This window comes from Hippopotamus amphibius, chromosome 6 (assembly GCF_030028045.1).
Source record: "Hippopotamus amphibius kiboko isolate mHipAmp2 chromosome 6, mHipAmp2.hap2, whole genome shotgun sequence".
NCBI lineage: Eukaryota > Metazoa > Chordata > Mammalia > Artiodactyla > Hippopotamidae > Hippopotamus > Hippopotamus amphibius.
Window position 1 is genome coordinate 104539955 of NC_080191.1, and position 20589 is coordinate 104560543.

General features: G+C 35.7%; 1 protein-coding gene across 15 annotated transcripts in view; it reads right to left on the reverse strand.

Moving 5' to 3' along the window:
* Window positions 1–20589, reverse strand: part of TBC1D5 (TBC1 domain family member 5) — a 556466-nt gene that overhangs the window by 418767 nt on the left and 117110 nt on the right. For 10 of the 15 annotated variants that reach the window (XM_057739461.1, XM_057739464.1, XM_057739462.1 and 7 more), the window contains one exon: window positions 655–848. The exons of 2 other annotated variants lie outside the window; for them this stretch is intronic. The gene's annotated coding sequence lies outside the window, so the exon portion shown is untranslated. Of the gene's footprint in view, window positions 1–654; window positions 849–1972; window positions 1992–5591; window positions 5614–20589 lie in introns of those variants that run through there. 3 more of the 15 variants (XM_057739463.1, XM_057739465.1, XM_057739469.1) reach the window with 3 other exon arrangements.

A 20589-nucleotide genomic window follows, 5' to 3' on the forward strand; every position in this document is an offset into this window, starting at 1 on the left:
AAAGATTGGAAGCTGGTGGGTAGATACACTAGTGGAAAGAAACTTATCAGGGTACTCTGTGTAGAGGGCAATATTATTCCGTGAAGGAGCCTGCAACCTAAGCCTGGCAGAAATGTATAAACACACACATACACATACACACATATACATGCACATACACACACACATACATACCACACACATCTTTTGTACACAAATCTATGAAACACATTACTCTAATTAAAATAAGAGTATTATTATGAAATGAATGTTTATCACCCCGCAAAACTGATACGCTGAAGTCTTAATTCCCGGTGTAATGGTATTAGGAGTGAGGCCTTTGGGAGGTGATTAGATCATGAGGGTGGAGCCCTCATGAATGGGATTAGTACCCTTATAAACAGACCCTAGAGAGCTCTCTCATCCCTTCCACCATGTGAAGACACAGCAAGAAGACGTCCATCAATGAAGCTGCAAGTGGGTCTTCACCAGACACCAAACTTGCTGGCACCTTGATCTTAGACTTCCCAGTCTCCAAAACAGTGGAAAACAAATTTTTATTATTTATAAGTCACCCAGTCTATGCAATTTTTGTTACAGAAGCCCAAACAGACTAAGACAGACATTGATAGTGCTGCTTTTTCAAATATATATTTTGAATAAATATATGCTTACCTTTCAGGAAAACTTTATTGATCCACAAATCTAAGTGACACTTGAAAATGCATACTCTTGTTACAGCTCATAGATGGTGTCAGACTCTGTACAACAGAGTTTTCCAAATAAAAGTCTTGGTTGGCCAATAGGAAGCAAAGACTCAAGAAATAGAAATCAGCTGAGTTCTCCCTCAACCGAGCTGCAGGAAATACCTAGAAAAATAAATAAATAAAACACTTTCAAATATTCCTCTCCCTAAGCAAAGGAACCCTAAACCAAAGCCATCAACGCAAAAAGCAAGCTGAAAAAATTTATGTCATAGTATTTTTGGCTCTTAGGGCACAAATGTTAGCTTACTCATTAATCACTCTTTCCATCATTTATTTTAACTCCTGGAAGAAAGAAACTCACTTTATAATGCCTACAATAAAAAGCTATTAATACAAAAAAAAATTAAAACACCTCAATATAAAACAAATCACCTGTTGTCATTTGTTTCATTAAAATGAAATGAAAGTGTTCAAATAAGAAATACACTACTCTAATACATAGTAAAATAATATCAAGTATTAAAATCACATAAAGTAAAAAATGGAAAGCTGACATTTGAAAACAAATATGAAAAACATTCCACTGAAAATGGATTCCAAAGCATTAATAAAATGTAAAATTAGAATACAGATGTATCAGTGTGGCAAGTAAATATTATTTGTAAATTAAAAATTAATTTCCATAGCCTTTTTGCCTGTAGAAAAAGGAAAACATTTATCACCTTTAGTAATATACTTCAATATACTTTCACAAATCATACCTGACATAGATGTATCTCCACATAAAATCCTCAAGAATAACAACGGAATTCCTTAAATATCTACCTAATTTAGTAAAGAACTTCTAAGTAATAATAAATTAGTAAACATGTTATTATCACTCTTTTTCAGATTTCACCCTGTTTTAGTTTACTGTACTCCCAATAACTTGTTACAGCTTAGTGGTGGCTCAGCCTATGTACAAAAGAACAACAGTAGTTAGGTAATATAATATAAAATATAAATCAAAAACACAACTGAAAAACATGATGGTAATAGATGTATCTGAAACCTACTGGGATTCAAAAGAAACTAATTACTTAAAAAACATTTTAGCATCATATGGTACTAAAACCAAATAACAAAGTCTGATTTCTAAAGACTACAAGTGAATGTAGCATTGATCTCCAGATATACAGAAACTGACTTATGCCCCTATACTGAATATAATTCATGTTTTGTTTGATAAAGAGAATGATTTATTATATTCTGATGGAGCACTTCCTTATTTTAACTTTCAATATTACCTGAAAAGTTGAAACAAGTTTCTGAATTATATAATCTGTGTATGGAAAATACCCAGATATTGTCAGCAGCTCCTTGGACAGCAATATAGTCACATGGGTTTTCTGTACGATTGAAGTAAAAATTGCCACACCACTGAAATAAAGCATGTCTCAACTTCTCATCTTTCCCTTGTAAAAATATAAACCATTTTTATATTATGGATGTCTCTTTAGAGTGAAACATATTTAAGTATCGTTCAATTATTCCAACATATGTGTATTTGATGACTGTGTGTTTACGTAATGCTTAGTATAGACTGTCATACTACTGTGTCAATACTATTCAGAGAATGATGGCTATTTCTTCAGAAAGCACAACAGTAACCAAAGAAAAAGTGACACTAAAATCAGTGTCCTCAGTAGTTGTGATTTTTTTTTGTTTCTAAACACATACTTTACACCACAGTCAATTTTACATTTCTTACACTGCTGGGATCACGATTCATTTTCTTGTTTTGACAAGACATATCCAATGAAAGAACTCACTGACACACTACCAAAGAAATCAAGAAGGATGGGAAAAGACTTCAGGAAGAATTAGGAAACATGGAAGGCTATCTGTACAGGAAGAGTGTATGTTATGCCTAGACTTGCTCAGCAAGCCACACGCAGAAGGAATGTTTACCATAGTCTCGCTGAAAGGATAAACCAGTTCTTCTACTTATTCTCTATGGAATTGCATAAACATTGAGAAATCTAGAAATAGACATACACATGCACATATAAAAATCATTGTCAGTGTATAAGTTACTGCTGCCCTGGGACTGCAATAATTTATGTAACATCTGTTTTCATATTTTTCTAATTTTTTTCCTAATTAACATGCATATTTAACGCATAAATGCTCAGACCACCTCTTTTTTCTGCTGACTGTGCCTCTTTACTTTTGAAGTTGTGCACTCCTAGGGAGAACTCAGGATAGATGGAAACCAAAATCTTATTGAAATCACTAATTTTACAATGTAAACAACAGCACTAAACCAATTTTCAAGAAAATACTACAGCCTTAAGTGTTTTCACAAGAACATTTCAATCTGCTAACAATACTCATACAGTAAATTAAGGTCCAAATACCAGAAAGTAACACAAAAACACAATTCCAATATTATATTAATCTTCTTCATTTTTTCAAACTTTTATAATAGCTGAAAAAACCTTTTATAACATCTATGATTTCTTGTCTTCATAAACTTTGGTAGCATTTTAAAAATTCTATGCTTTAGGCAAATAACATAATACATTCTATATAGTAAACATCAAGATGTATGCAACCAACTATATCTTTTTTAAACTATAAACTTCAAATACTGTCCAGATGTGAGGAAAAGGTAAAGTTTTGACTCTAAATGTCATTAAAGTACAATCAATTTCTGGAAGCTCTTAATCTGTACTTAGAAATTCAAAGTTCAAAATACTACTAGTCTTAATTTAAGTAAAATTAGAGGCCCAGAGAGTTGGGGGGGAAGGAGAGTGATGACGGGTGACGACTTAGCAAGGTGGGATAGGGAGGGTGGGAAGGAGTCTCGGGAGGGAAGGGATGTGGGGATATATGTATAAATACAGCTGATTCACTTTGTTGTACAGCAGAAACTGGCACAACAGTGTGAAGCAATTATACTCCAATAAAGAACTTGAGAGAAAGAAAAAGAAAGAAGAAAGAAAGGAAGGAAGGAAGGAAGGAAGGAAGGAAGGAAGGAAGGAAGGAAGGAAGGAAGGAAGGAAGGAAGGAAGGGAAAGAAAGAAAAGAAAAATTAGAGGCCCATGAAACCAATGCTACAATAACAAGTGTATTCCCAAGTAACAATGTTTAACCTTCGAACATTGTGACTTCATGTGTACTTATCTCACTTTAGAATTAATCATTTTGTCTTTTAATTGTCTAGTTGTGTACTTCAGTCAGTCATTTAATATTTCTCATATGCTGTAAGGGCTGTTCTTGGCCTTTGTAGACCCTTAAGTTGTCTCACAGAACTTACATTTTACTTGGAGAACCAGACAGTATCTAACAACCATGCAAATACATAATTGCAAACAGAGATAAATGCTATTAAAAATATGGGAAGTTCCCCACCATGAGATTTTATAACAGGAAACTCGATTTCTCCCAGAGAGAGGCAAAGACCTAAAGTAAGACTGTTTGAGATGAGATCTGAAAGGTATGGAAAGTGTTCCATTCTGGGCACATCAAGTGCAAAGGTCTAAAAGCACTTCAGGGATAAGCACAGTCTTATCCCTGAAACAGAAGCAGAGAGGCCAGACACAGCTAGAGAGGGAATGTACATGAAACAAAAAGGCAGAGTAAGTCAATAAGGCAAAATTCCTAAAGGGTTTTAAGTAAGGTATGGCAATCAATTGTATTTTGAAAAAATATCCGATTTGGCTGAATCATGGCAAAGAGAAGAGAGGTGCAGGAGAGGAGTGAGGTGTGAGGCGACAGTAGCACAGACTAAGGTAACGGTGAGGAAGATGAAGAGAGAAGGCAGAAAGAGACTCAAGGGATTACAATCAGCAGAATTTGGTGAAAGATTAGATTTTGTGGAGGATGCAGATGGAGAGCAATTCCATTCACTGATGTAGGGAACCCCAACAGAAGGGTGCAGGTGTTGGAAGAGCCCAAGTTTAGGCTTGGACGTGTTAAGGAGTTAGCTGATGGAAACTTCCGGCAGGCATTTCAGTAGAAACATCTGGAGCTACAAGGGTCTGGAGCTGTAGGAAGGGTCTGGGCTAGTATCATAAATTTGAATTTACCAGGATATGGGTACTAGGGAAAAAAATAGAGGTCTGTATTGTTCTCCCAGAGGAAAATCCCTTCACACATCCAGTACCTTCCTTGTTTCTAGCTATCATACCACATCGGAATAGGGAAACATATATTTCATAATTGGACAAACTCATTTAGCCTAAAATTGGTTATCTCCATAAGGCACATTTGCCTTACCTTACGCTGCGGAATAATAGTCATCATTTATTAGAATGCCTACTCTGGGACAGAAATATAAAAATACATTGAAGCACTCTAAAAATATGGTAGATTAATCCTCACAATAACCTTGAATTTTACAACCATCACATCTACTTTTCAGATGAGGACACTGACTTTGGGAATGTATAAACTCGCTAGTGAAGCCAGTAAGTGATAGAGGCATCCTTCCAACCTAAGGCTAACTGAACCCACAGCCCATGGTTCTTTCCACTAAAAAGGAGGGTAGCAAGGACAGTGTAAGACTCTATGCTTTATCAAAAGCATGAATCACTACGTTGTACACCTGACACTTATACAATATTGTAAATCAGAGAGAGTCTAGGCTGAAAAAAAAAGGGGGAGGGGGAATTCCCTGGCAGTCCAGTGGTTAGGACTCAGTGCTTTCACTGCCAGGGGCCCTGGTTAAATCCCTGGTCAGGGAACTAAGATCCCACAAGCTGCTCGGTTTGGGGGGGGGGGGGGGGGGGGGGAGGAGAGATAGGAAGGAGAGGGAGGAAGGAAGGAGAGAGGGAAAGGAAAGGAAAGGAAAGTCAGTGTTAAAATCAAATCAACCTCAGTTTCAATCCTGGCCCCAGAAGACCACTTAAGCTCTCTTACATTTCCTCACCTGCAATTCCTCCCTTGCTATGAAGAAAATACATGAAGGCTCTGGGTCTGGCATCACCATTAACAGGACATGTTCCTACACCACAGGAGTGTCACCTGAAAGAGGACTCAAAACAAAGACTGACACTGACAGCTTTGGAAACTTCCCAACGTGGGGCACGGCAGGGCACGGGGAAGAGCTGCCTCAGCTCGCCCCTGTTCTTGCCCCAACTGGGGAAGTGTAGCTTCCATCAGAAGAGCAGAAGCTGATATCCTAAAGCTGTCCGTAGAGATTCAGCAGTGGGTCTGCTACTTTAGTGTGCATAAAAATCTCCTAAGAAGCCTCTTAAAATGGAGATTTCCAAGCAGACCTTCCCAAAGATTCTGATACAACAGTGGCAGAGATGATGCTTCAAGCCTTCTTAAAGATATCTACCAACAACCACTTTCCATTTTTCAGGCACATAATTTTTAAATTGTTGGCTGAACATATATAATACTTCATTTTGTCCAATTAAGTTGTACCCAACTGAATAGAAAAATTTCAAGTATGTTTCTGAACAACTGCTATCAAGGTTCCTTTTCAATAGAAAGAGGGATGATTAAACAAAAGCAGTTTTAACTATACATAAAATCCCTACCAAATTTGATTTTCTTAATACAAATTTTAGTCCTGTGATTAAAACTAAGTCATTTAGGGATTTACATGTCAAAAGACACAGGAATGTTTAAGGGAAATGAATGGTTCATAAGGAAGAATCTGTTGCACAAGTTAACCACTGGCTAAATAAAATATACTGTTGATTAGTAAAGAATCTTAAAGATATGTAAAAGGGCCTAAAACAGTAACAGCTTTCAAAAAAAAAAAAAAAATGAAGCAAGAGCTTACATATAACCCTAAGTGATACCAATGGATGCTAAAAGACACTGGTACCAAAGCAGCATTCATGACAGAAAATGTCTACTGTATTTCCAGATACTTCAGATCACTTAGAAAATTAAAGTATGTCCATCTTCCCTTCTACATGAACCACAGCTGTCACTATGGAAGTATACGTTCCAGTCTCTGCCCCAGCTGCCCCCATTAACCTGACCCACTGGCAGGGCACACTGAGTCAGGGCTGCCTTAACAACATTCCAGAGGCTTAGGGGTTCTAATGAATTCTAAAACTCCAAACTTCCACCCATGGTTAACGGAATTTAATTTTTTACTATTGAAATGTCAACTTGGATGTTATTCTTTCAAGGCTTACATGTGAAGCTAAATGTGAGCAGTTAAAAATTTAAAGTTTATTACGCACTGTCTCCTTGTATTCCTCTGAATTAAAGAAAATACTCAGGTTTGTTTTTAACCTCATGACTTACATGACCATGACAGGAAATAGAAAGCTAAGGATAACAAAGGTGCTTAAAAAGATACTTTAGTGACAGTAACATCAACAACTCTACCATGATACTGATATTTACATGGAGTGTCTCATTTAATGCCACCTTAGCTCCACCCCACCCCCCACCAAAACAAACAAACAAACAAAACAGTTAATAAGGACACTAACTTGCCCAAGACCTCATCACTAATAAATGGTAAAGCTGGGATCTGAATCCAAGAAATATGAACTCACAGGCCATATGATCTTAACCACTGCATCACGCCACTCCAATTCAAAGGCAATTGTAAGTGTAATATACCTGATCATGACTCACTCTGTTCATAACTTTCCTAATTTTACAAACCTTTATATAACCAATGATCCCAAAAGCAATGACACAATCTAAATCTGTTTCTTTGACTTTTATGGTAAATGAAATACTTCTAGGTTGTCCTCATAATAAAACATACCTTCACTTCCAAACTCACTCTTCATCTCAGAATTCTTATAATCATATGTAACATGATCTTCCCTCAAATAGTTATGCTCATTTTTCACAAACAGTTGGTACCAAGTTAGATCCCACACTACTCTAAGCTCCAGACGAAAGAGAAACCAATGCATGCACGATTAAAGAAGAGAAAAATTCTTGTGACTTGAGGATTATATCTCCTAATTTTGCTCTTGCTGCCAACACAGCCTCTCTTCTCTATATCGTGATCCATTTAGGATCAAGCTCTGGCACCAAGCTCAAATTAGCTTACAAATAAGAAACAGATCAGTCCCAATCACTCTAAATAAACCAAAAGAAGCTGGGTCATTTCTGAGAGTTACTTTGGGCACGCGAGGTTCATTTCAATCTTGGAGACGAGTCTAAATGCCTGTGAAAAGTTAGAAAATTCCCGGAACTGTGGTTTCCCTAAGAAAGCTGCAGATTCAACCTGACTCCAAGAGATGAAAAATTCCCTTAAGCACATGTTAGTTTTTGTGCATTTCTTGTGGCAGACATGAGGCATGGGACTTTTCAAAGTAGACATCCATCACAGTACGATAAGCATACAAACATATTTATTATTAAAGCATTCCCTTCTTTTAAGTATGTTCCTGTAACTAAGATGAAAATAAGATTTCTGAAGAAATTATTTTAGATTAAACAGGCTAAAACTTTAAGCATTATCCATAATTTTATTTTGTATTCTAAATTCTCAGCTCCAGACTTATTAAATTATTCCACATCTCATAACTACTCCCCCTTATGTTATTGCATTTGTTTCAGAGTTCCTTTTTTTTTTTTAATCTATTGCCTTTTTGTAACATCACCTGCCTGTCACCTTTTATCCAATAAAAACTGTAATTTATCTTGTTCAAACTGCAAAAAGAAAAACTCAAACCATAGCTGACTGCACTGGAGGAAAGCGTATGAAAAGCAGTCACTGTCCCAAGTTACTCCAGAATTGTGAGGAAGCTTTAGTTCTCAGAAAACAGAAGTGCACAAAACTAATTAAAAAACCAGAAGAGAACAGATCATAAGTTAGCTCTACAAAGGACTCAATTATTTAACAACGTATTTTTTCTGCTTTGTGGCTCCATCACTTACTGCATTACCAAACTACCCTTCCTTTATGGGTCTCACTGCCTATCAGCTCCTTCTCAAAAAGAAATAAAAGAAACCTGAACTGGATAATGTTGCCAATCACTAGCAGCACAGAAAAATAGCTGAACCAACTATCAGGTACTTAGTAAGTATTTTAGAAAGATAATCCCAGTAGTAGGATAGAGTGCTAACAGGCGAACTGGCACAGCAGCTACAGAAATGGAGGAGTGAGCAACAAAAGAACGTGGGGAAAATGGTGCTGCCCAGACTCAGAAATGGAAGAAGAGAAAGTTTAGTTTGTTTCCGAGGCTTCTAGTCTAGCAGGCAGGCAGATTAGATTATTTGTGCCATGAAAGGAATAAAAAAAATTTTTATAGGTGGGAGGAGAAAGGGATAAGAAGAAAGACTGATAAGAGAAAAACCACATACTACATATCACTTCATATACACGCCTACCTCAGTATCTCACACTCCTGAAAAAGGGATGTTGAGGACAAAAGAAGTAACAAATGAAAGATCTCAATTTCATTTCATTTTTTTAAGCTGTTTATTGGATTATAATTGCTTTACGCTGTTGTGCCAGTTTTTGCTGTACACCAAAGTGAATCAGCTGTATTTATACATATATCCCCATATCCCCTCCCTCCCGCAACTCCCTCCCACCCTCCCTATCCCAGCTCTCTAAGTCATCACCCATCATCAAGTTGATCTCCCCGTGTTATGCAGCAGCTTCCCACTAGCTATCTATTTTACAGTTGGTGGTGTATATATGTCAGTGCTACTGTCTCACTTCGTCCCAGCTTCCCCTTCGCCCTCCCCACCCCAGGGCCCTCAAGTCCATTCTCTACGTCTGCATCTTTATTCTTGCCCAGTCACTGGGTTCATCAGTACCATTTTTTTAGATTCCACATATATGAGTTAGCATACGGTATTTGTTTTTCTCTTTCTGGCTTACTTCACTCTGTATGACAGTCTCTAGGTCTATCCACCTCATTACATATAGTTCAATTTCATTCCTTTTTATGGCTGAGTAATATTCCATGGTACATATGTGCCACATCTTCTTTATCCATTCATCTGTTGATGGGCATTTAGGTTGCTTCCATGTCCTGGCTACTGTAAATAGCCCTGCAATGAACATTGTGGTACACGTTTCTTTTTGGATTATGGTATTCTCAGTTTTAATTCTGCACATTTTTGTAACATTAAGTAACCTGAATTCACGGACTAAAATGAAGTTTAGAAAATAGATCATGTCACTAATTCCTAAAGTATCTGAGGTTTCATTTTATTTTAGAAAGTCTTCTTAGTTCTAAACACACTGGTGCAAGTCTAGAAATATCTTCAATTGAATACTCTCTTTAAAAATGTTGCCAAGGTGTGGTCTCTGTAATTCATATAATATCTCACTTTGAGCTACTTGTTGATATAAATTACCCAGCTGAATTTTAAATTTTGTATTAGGTTACTTGTTTAGTAGGTTTGAAACTAATACGTCAGCAGAACAGATACACAGGAAGATGACATGCGTATCAGTGCTTTCAGTCTAATAATTCAATAAAACAGCAGTCAATTAATTTATATACTAATGCCATTTTTTTTACTACTCAGAAGGATAACTTTAAATGTATTCCTCAAAATCACTTTTACAATATTTAAAGATTTCAAGCAAAATTATTATTATGGTCTTATATTGCAACAAAATGTATAAAACTAAGAATATTCAAAATCCCATAAGAAAAAATGCTCTATGAGGTTATAAAATTATAAATTGTGAAATAAAAAGAGGAAAATCATAAATATGATAAATACAGTATACCAAAATTTTTGGCTTTATAACCAAAATAGGTTATAAAGTTTTTTTTAATGTTTCCCATTTTGGATACTAGAAACTAAGCAAGACTCTCAGGCAATTGGTTATTACTCTCCAAGGGCAAGGAGCCCAAAAAAAGCACCCAACTCTTGAGACTTTAAAAAAAAATTGCTCAGTGTCACCTTTTAAGAAATGATCCTCAAATTCTTCTGTGTTCATCTTTACAGTTGTTTCTCTCACCCAAGTTAAACGAAGGGAGAGGTGACAGTCAGCTACCACACTCCTACAAGGAGAGTTTCAAATGGCTTGTTGAAGCCTTCAAAAAGCCTGGTAGGGAGAGAGTAGCACTGACATATATACACTACCAAATGTAAAACAGATGACTAGTGGGAAGATGCTGCATAACACAGGGAGGTCAACTCGATGATGGGTGATGACTTAGAGAGCTGGGATAGGGAGGGTGGGAAGGAGTCGTGGGAGGGAGGGGTTATGATAATATATGTATAAATACAGCTGATTCACTTTGTTGTATAGCAAAAACTGGCATAACAGTGCAAAGCAATTATACTCCAATAAAGAGCTAAAAAAAAAAAAAAAGCCTGGTAACCCTAATCCTTAGTAAGACATCCTTCCCAGTCCTGTGCACTGGACCGCTTGTTGCATAAGTGAGTGAAAACTAGGCCATGTCCCAGAGTAGCATTTGTGGAAGGGGGAAAAATACCCAAAAGACTAGGTTACTTAATCTAAAACTGCTGCTGCTTTTAAAACATAAATAATCATTGAAATATTACTATCTTTCATTGAAAGCATTTAGAAATGTCCTTATTTAAAGACTACCAATATGTAAAATGTGCTTTTTAACTTATAACTGCCCTTCTGAGCAATGTCAGACGACAATAATTTCTCAGCCCATGGTACTTGGGGTGGGAATGGAGGTAGGAGGAGGATGTCCTAAAAGACTTTTCTTTGTATTTTAGAAAATGTCATTTTATTTAATCCCCATAACAGCTTGATGCAAAAGTTTTATTATTATGGTTAATCCCACTTGTATAGATGAAGAAATTGTAGGCATTGTTAAGTAAAGTTACTTAATATCACAGTTAATAAGTGATATTTAAACTCAGGTCTGTGACACTCCACAAGCCTATCCTTTACACACCATCACAATGCCTTCAAGTATTATCTATGAGTAATGTAAGTCAAAATCATGCAGTGAATTAAAGTGATTCCTTTATCTCCCTATCTCATTGGAATACCTTGGAAACCTACCAGGGAGAAAGAAGTTTGTGCCTCTTATTACCATGGACCATGGGCTCATAATATTGAAATCTGTGATTCATGGAGCTCAGGCATCAATTTCTCTCACTTATTTTCACTCTGACATTATCTCTTGAAGAAAGCTCTCTCTGAAAATGTACCTAGCCAAGTTCTGTGCTTCAATGTGACAGGCATCAGTTTAAGATAAAATTTTCTAAAAGACTAATTCCTACATCATTTTCAACATGTTATCCTTGATAGACCATACACAGATAGACATTTGAGAAACAAACATTTTTAATGGCATTCCTTCTCAAATATCCCTAAAAAACAGTGTGCATGTTGGCCAGACAAAACCAAAATACATCTTGAGGCTCATTAATATAAATGTACAACGAATACAGGTAACTCCCAGAGTAAGACTTCAAATAGAAAATTAGTATACTAATAAATAATAGTAAAACTTCTAGAAAATTCAAATCTGTGGCCTCTTTCACCCCACACTCAAAGCTGACATAATCGATTGGAAAAAGAACTCTAAAGAGATTACTGAAATACTTCCTAAAGACAATTCCGGAATTCCCTTATGAAGAACCTGTCACTCCTGCCAGAGGGCTAGACTTGTTTTGACACCTAACAGAGCTCCTCAGACCACATTTAAAATGGGGCAGTAAGTTTCAGATTAAGACACTTTTTCTAGCTCTTAAAACAAAAGAATAATATTGACCAGAAAATAGAGCTCACATGGTAATAAGATTCATCATGTATACATTATGTTATATATAAATTACTTTTAGGAAACAGATTTTAATTCTCAAGGATGAGAATTTAAAAAAATAAAGACCACGTTCAAAGAATACTGTGGGGGCGGTGTGTCTGTATGTGTGTGTATATATATATATATATATATTTTTTTTTTTTTTTTTAACTACAATTCCTCTATTTTGACCCTAAGTAGCTTAGTCTAGTATTTTGAGTTCTATTTAACCAAGATTTGTTGCCTAGAAAACATTTAACATAACTTTATATTAGTTTGCTAAGCCATGATATTCTGAGTTCAGCTTAGGCTTCCACATGCCCAAAACATCCATCTATAGATTGGTACAGTTCTCTTCAGGGCTACTCTTTCTTCTTATACAAAACCCTCTCATCAGAGCAAGAACTATTCGCAAAGCAGCTGAGCTGCATTTCCTAATGGACTGGCCTTTCCAGCTTCATGTAATTAACAATCTCAGTGTGTCTGCATGATGAGTGACTCATTAACTAGATTTTTTTTTAAAGAGTGAAGCTCTTAAACTACAACAATTATTAGTTAATTAAAATCATATACTTTTACAAACCACACAAGTCAAACATACACAAACTTGTAACTCTCTAAGGAGACTGTACCTCAGAAAATCCCAGAATTCTCAAGACGTCAAGTCTTAGCAGAAATGAACTACATGTACTAAACATGTCTAGTTTACTTAGTATTTTTAGCAACTAGAATTCTGCTCAACGGCACTCATGATTTTCTGAACTTACAGCCCAGTTTAATCATCCCACAAAGGTTAACTTATGTTAAGAAGAGTTTGGACACAGAAAACAAGACCAAATATTTTTAAAAGGGAAAACGACAGTCTTTTAGTAACCAGAAAACGTGATCAGGTAGGAAAACAAAGTTCACCATACACAGAGGTTCATTTTATCAACTTCTGTGATTAAACATCAGTAGAGTGTATCAGTATCACTTAGGGGAAGCATCACAGTAAATATTAACATGTATACATTAACACACTCAATTGCAACAGACAAGTCGTGTGAGGTTTCTGTGAGTAAAGCAAAAAAAGGAGGGAGGGGCAAGGGGCTTTGTTAGCATCCAACAATGCAATACAAAAAATACATTTATGCTGCATGTAATAATAGACGTTTTCACGATACTGAGTAGACTTTTTCACACACAGATGAAGATCACTCACCAGATCACTGTGACTACTGTAGTACAGTCTGGAAAGTAATGATATATCATACAAGCCTGCTCTGTAGTTCCAGGCCCATTTATCTCGTTAGTCTCCCCTCTTCTAAACTATGATAGACCAGAACACAAGAAAAATGGGTCTCCAATTCCATCACTACCCTACTGCCCACCTCCCCGCCTTTTCCCCCATAAAGTAAATCATAAGCTTCTTAGTAGGGTTTAATTTTCCTCAAGTATTTTTATTTTATTATTTTACTCAAATCTTTGGTTATTGATGATATATGGAACATGAGAATATTATAATTAATGATAACAAAAGATAAGGGACTGATACAGCATTTTTTTTTATTTTTTTTTATTTTTTTGGGGGTACACCAGGTTCAATCATCTGTTTTTATACACATATCCCCGCTGATACAGCATTTTAATAAGGAAAATTATGATTAGTAATTATTAATTTATATATAAAATTTTATTTCATGATTTCTGGAATATACAAATGAAATTAAAATAATTACCATAAGAAATGTTTGCTTTAATATAATTAAATATGTGAGAATGTCCTTCAGAAGAGAAAAGTTAAATATAGCACTTTACAATACTAAAGCTTTATAAGGGTTCAGCTCACACATTTTAAAAACCTTTTTTTTTTAATCATACATACACTTTGAAAAACGAGTAATTTCTATACTGAACAAAAACAACAATAACAAATAACCCAAAACTAGTAAAACATATTATGACCCCCAAAGAAGGATCCCAATACACACCAACAGCTTCAGATAAAACAGGAAATTCCACCTCTGGCTATACTATGCAACATAATAGGGAAGGGAAGAAAACTGAGAAGAAATGGCTTAATCAAATTCCCCTCCAACAGTTAATTTCATTTTACAAGGGAAAATGATTAACCATGCAAAAGCTGCTATAGCTATTAAATTAAAATCAGGTATTTTCCAGAACATCTTTTGGAAGTAATAAACAGATGTTATCCCAGAGAAGTGATCTAAAAAGTCAGGTAACTATTGATTTAAAGAGTAATAATTTTTTAAAGCTGTCATTATTTTCAAGAAATTTAAAAGAGTATTATTAGATTGAGATTGTTATAACCCATTAATACAAACTGCAATATAACATCTAGTGTGCACTACTTTAAAACTCCATAAATAATAGTAAATAAAAATGGAATACAAATTTAATCCATTTCAAAGTTTTACATAATGACCTGTGGGGTGTGCAGCCTCACTCCCACATGAGCTACACTTTCACTTGAATGTCCATATAAATTAGAATCCACATTATCAATCTTTCTGTACTCATTCTAGTTAATAACTTAATACATCTGCACCTAACTATAAATGTTTTCTTTACCATATTTGAAACCCGCAGATATCAGAGATTATGAAGAAAAAGAAACCAAAACTGAGCTTAAAGGAAAAAAAAAAAAAAAAGCTAGAGTACAGCAATTTCATAGCTGACCCTTTTATTCCCCAACTCTGGCTCATGCCTGCTGACTTCTGAAGAGCTACCATCAGTACCACAAACTACACAATTCAGAACAGGACCTAGAGTAATCAAGGAGCAAGAAGACTGCTCATTTCTTGAAGAACAGACAAACAATCTTTTTCTGTATGAAGTTTATTAGAGGTTTCCTGTTATTAAAACAGCGCATATCACATAACCCAATAGGTGCAAAACTACAGCATCATTCCAATAGATTCAGAAAAAACCATTTTGATAATATTCAACACCATTCATGTTTTTTAAATCGAAAACAAATTTTAACTAAAAAAACAAGTAAGCTACCTTAAAGTGATAAAGTTAAAGAAATGAATCTTTCAAAAATCCACAGCAAGCATAATACACAATGGTGACACATCAGAAGCACTATCTTTTACAAAAGAGTATGACAGGTGCCTACTATCACCACTTTTACAAGCAACTGTACTAAAATCTCCAAGACAGTATATTAAGATAAAAAATAAAAGCCATAATGAATAAAGAAAGGAAGAAACAGAGTTATTTTTCCAGCTATGATGGTCCACTGAAGATATCCAAGGGGAATCTATAAATACTTTATTACATTTAACAGAAGAATTCTGAAAGTTTGCTGGATACACAGTAAGGTTTCTGATTTTGATTTAATGTGTCCACTTTCCCTAATCCATGATTATCTCTTTCCTTTTTGGTGTCTTCTAGAATTGGGGTAAGTCTTCCTTAAGAGTCACCAACCAGAAGTACACAATGTATTAAGTGCTAAAGTTTGATAACAATGAGATAATGTACCTCCTTTCTCAGATCTGTTGCGTTTTCATCAATTTTTATTCTTATACCGAATTGCTTCCATAATTAAAATACCCTTTTAGTGGCCGTTTTGGGCCAGGTCATCAGAGTAGGTCAGTATTTCTAGGTATACTCTAAAATATCTCCAAAATATCCTATTTCTTTCCTATATCCGAATAAACCAGTCACAGCTCATTATTCTTAGTAAAACATAGCCTCATTTACCTGAAGTATCCCTTTGCAGTTGTCAGAAACGAGGGCCCTTGGCCAGGGCCCTGCCCACCATGCCGCCTGCAGTAGTATGCCCGCACTCATTCCTCACCATTTGCTTTACCAGCATTTTGCTTCATACATCTGAGTATCCTGTGAAAATCTGGAAGGTTTCACTACATGCTTCCAGAGGGTTCCCGCTATTTACATACACTACTCCATTTAAAAGGGCCTACTCACCACACTTTTCACTTTCTATCGTTGATTCAGTTTCCAACACATGATGGATTTTTTAACTTGTCACTTATCTTACATTCTACAAACTTTCAGAGTCTAGAAAAATACTAGCATTTCTTGCCTACTTAACTTTTCAAAAACTCTTCCTATTTTGCTTATGGGACATTTTTCTTCAACATTATCTTTGGAAAAGTACAAAATTCTTTTTATATAACTTCTGCCCTTTCCAAATTATTGAAATTGTATTCTCAAACTCCAAACATACTGTCCTTTCCCACATCCTTATACTCCTTGATATCTCTGTAGCCCTAAGATCTCTTTCCCTTGTTTCTATAACTTTTTTTCCAACAACAGACCCATCAGTTTCTGACCCTTTTTCTGATGCTGCCACTTTATGAACGTATTGGGGTTTCTCCAAGATCTTTTTTTGGCTGATTCCTTTCTTGTTTCACCCTACCCCCCCCCCCCCCCCACTTTTTTGGCTTAGCAATCTCATTCAAATTTCATGCCTTCAACTATCACTTTCTGTCCTCATGTCTCTAGTCCTGGCCTGGATCTCAAGAACGAGACCACGGCTGGCATGTACGTAACACCCAAAGTAGACACTGCCAGTTAGCTGGATGCTGCCTCAAATGACATCTCAGCATCGCTCTGCACAGTCACTATACTATCACATGGAGCCAGCACTGAAGAAGAAACCAACTCACTGTCCAATCACTCCCTAAATGTCTCTACTTGATAATCCACATCAGCACCTTATAGACAATACACCAAATGCAGAACTCATTATTTTTCTCTAAAACTTTCTACTCCACCAGCTTCACTCTGTAAGGAAATCTCGAGTCTTCAATAATTCTCTTTTGTACCTTCAGATCCACTTTGTTGTCACATCTTATTGAATAACATGGTGGTATCTACCAAATTTGTATCTTTTTATTCCCCAATATCATGTCCCAATATAAGTACTTAATAACCTCTTAACAAAGCTCTGAAAACTGCTACCTTCCCAATTAGTCCCCCATTTTCTGCAGTCCCTCTCCCTTGTTTTCAATCTTACTAAGTGCTACAAAAGTAAACCGATGATCTCATTTACCTATGAGCATCCAATGACCACGCAAATTCCGTATTTTTGCAATCAGTATCCTTGACAACGTGGCCATTAGTTACTTCTAATGTTACTTGTATGTCTCCACTTTATGTACCCTACCAAGTATAATGTCTCTACTCTTTACTCATGATAAAGAGTCTGGGTCTCCCTTTCCTTTGCGCTAGAGACAACTAGAGAGAGAGGAGAGATAATCAGCACAGCCTGATAATGCTGTGGATAATGAGTGAAGAAGAAGGATCAAGGAAGATGCTCAGATTTCCAGCTTTTACTATCAGAGACATAATACTAGTCACTTAAATAAAACTGGAGGCATTTGAGGGAGGGGTTAGAACTTTTGTTGTGAAGTGATTTGACATCTCAAAGTGGAAACAGATACCAGACAGGCAGGTGGACATGTAGATCTTGATCTCAGAAGACAGGTGTAGACTAGCAATGTTACTCTCAGAATAACCGTAATAATTTATTTATAACGGTAATGAAAATGTAGGCCATAGGTTGGCTTAGAAAGCTAATATACATTAAATTCAAAAAGAAGATAGAACTTTAAAAGAAGAGGCCTAGAACATATCATTAGAAGCCAAGTAGAGAAAGAAGAGCTAGAAGACTGAAAAGGAATAAGCAGAAGAATGTGATTTTACAGAAGCTAAGAAGGAAAAGCAGTTAGAAGAAGGCATGGTCTGCAATGTTGAATGCTACTGCAAGGAAAAGGAAGAAAGCAAGACAAAGATAAGGGAAAAAAACCCCATGAGGTTTAATAACACAAAAGTCTTAAAGATGGCCTTAGTTTTTGACAATGGAGAAATCAGAGTAGAGTTGTTGGAGGAGGGAGAGTGGAAGGTGAGGAAATGAAGGTGAAAAGTTTCCAGATGGGGACAACTCCTTCAAAAAATTTGGCTATGAAAGGAAAGAAAGCTATTATAGAGAATGATATATGGTAATACATGTAAATACCCAGAGTGCCTCCAAAGCCCTTGGAACAGTGCATTATCTTATGCAGTTTCATCTTTTCTCCCACTGATAGCTCTCAATGCAACATTCATTCCTGCTACGGTCAGAAATAGGCAAGAATGCCCACTATGACCACTATTACTTTTTTTCAGGACATATTAGTCCTTGAAATTAGTCATTTCTCTAGACACTGAAATCAGACTACAGAAAACCATTAGAAATGTAAAAAATAAGAATTAGAAAGGAAGAAACAAAACTATTTGCAGATGGCCTGAGGCAGATGAGCTGGAAAACCGCAGAAAATCAATGATAAAACTCAAAAAACAAAAGAATTCAGCAAGGGAGCAGGATGTAAAATAAACATGCAAAAATCAATAACACTCACATATACAAATAAAATCAGATAGAATATCTAAAGAATGAGACAGTCCCATTTAAAATAGTAGTAAAAAATACTAACTATTTAGGAATAAATGGAAACGTTCAAAACCCTACATGAAGAAGAATAAACACTCTGAAAAAACACAAAAGTAGGCCTAAATGACAGAAAAGAAACACCTCGTCCTTGGTTAGGACATCTCAACACCAATGTGTCATAAATTTACAAACTGAACTTGAGGTAGAAAATTTGATGTTGAAGTTCAAGTGGAAAACAAAAGTTCAGGAAAAGCTAGGAAACACTGAAAAGAAACAGATATGGGGGAAGGAAACGACTCTCATTAAAACCTACCACAAAGCCTCTATACTTAAAACAGTGTGGTACTGCTGAAGAGACAGACAGACTAATGAAATGGAACACAAAGTCCAAAAATAGATTTAGCTATGATAAAGTGACATCCCAAAACACTGGTACAAGAGTGGCCTTTTTAACAAATGGATAGACATTTGAGGAAAAGAAAAAGAAGACAAAAACTTGATCTGTTTCTCACACCATATACAGACTCTAAATAGGTCAGAGATTTAAGTGTAAACAATGAAACTATACAAGTACTTTTTTATAAGTTGAATTCCTCCTATAACCTGAGAATTATAAAAGAAAAGTCTTTCTAATTAGAACTAAGATACAAATATAAAACTTTTACATGACAAAAATACCAGAAGCAAAATCAAGAGAGATGACAAACTGGAAGAAAATGTTTGCACTGTAAATGGTTAATATCACTACAAACAACTTTCAAAAAGACCAAATGTCCTACAGAAAGTGGCCTTTAAACAGATGAAAAGACATCCAGTTCCACTAATAATAAGATGAAATGCAAACTAAATGTACACTGAGATACTATTTCTCATCTATCAGATTGGGAAAAACTCAAAATTTTCACAGTATCCTCTGCTGGCAAGGCTATGGGGAAAAGAGGCACTCCCAGATACTCCCGAGTGGAAATGCAAAATGGTACAACCTCACACAAAGGAACTGGGCAATTATCCAATTAAACTACATAAGCATTACTCTTTGAACCAGCGAGCCCACTTCCAGGAATTTACCCTGAAGACAAACCTGCAACAATATGAAAATGCATATACACAAGGATATTCATCACAGCATTATTTGCAATTGCAAAATACTGGAAATTATTTCAATACCCATGTTTAAGACATTGGTTGAATAAACCATGGTACATACACAAAATAAAGTAGCAATAAGCATCTGTAAAAACGAATGAGAAATCTCTATAAACTGATATGAAGTGATTTCTAAGAGATATTGACAAATGAAAAGAAAAGCAAATTGCAGAAGAACATATATAATATACTATACTTTTAATAAGGGGAAGTTTTTAAAAAGTAAGAAAAATTATGTGCTTATCTTTATAAAAAAGTTAGGATGAACTAAAAAACAGTAAAGTTGTTTACCTATAAAGGATGGAGTAAATGGGGGAAATGGAAAGACCTTTTCTTATAATTTTAGTTTTTGGAAAAGTAAATCATTTTCTGGATATTCAAAAAAATAAATCAGCAAGGATGTGAAGCTGAAATAAAACTGAATGCACTCAACTGTATTTTACCATATCCACACTTAAGGGATAGAAAAGAAAGAAGTAATACAAGTAATTATGAGTACAGCATTTGATTATACATACTCACAGAATTGGGTGGGATGAGGAGGGAGAACGTCAAACAAATCTTGAAATGGTTAAGTTTTTGGTAAGTGTGTTTGTTCTCGTGGTACAATGAACTAATTCTGAAACTATTTTAGATCTGTTATGGAGTTGCACCAATAAGGTAATGCACT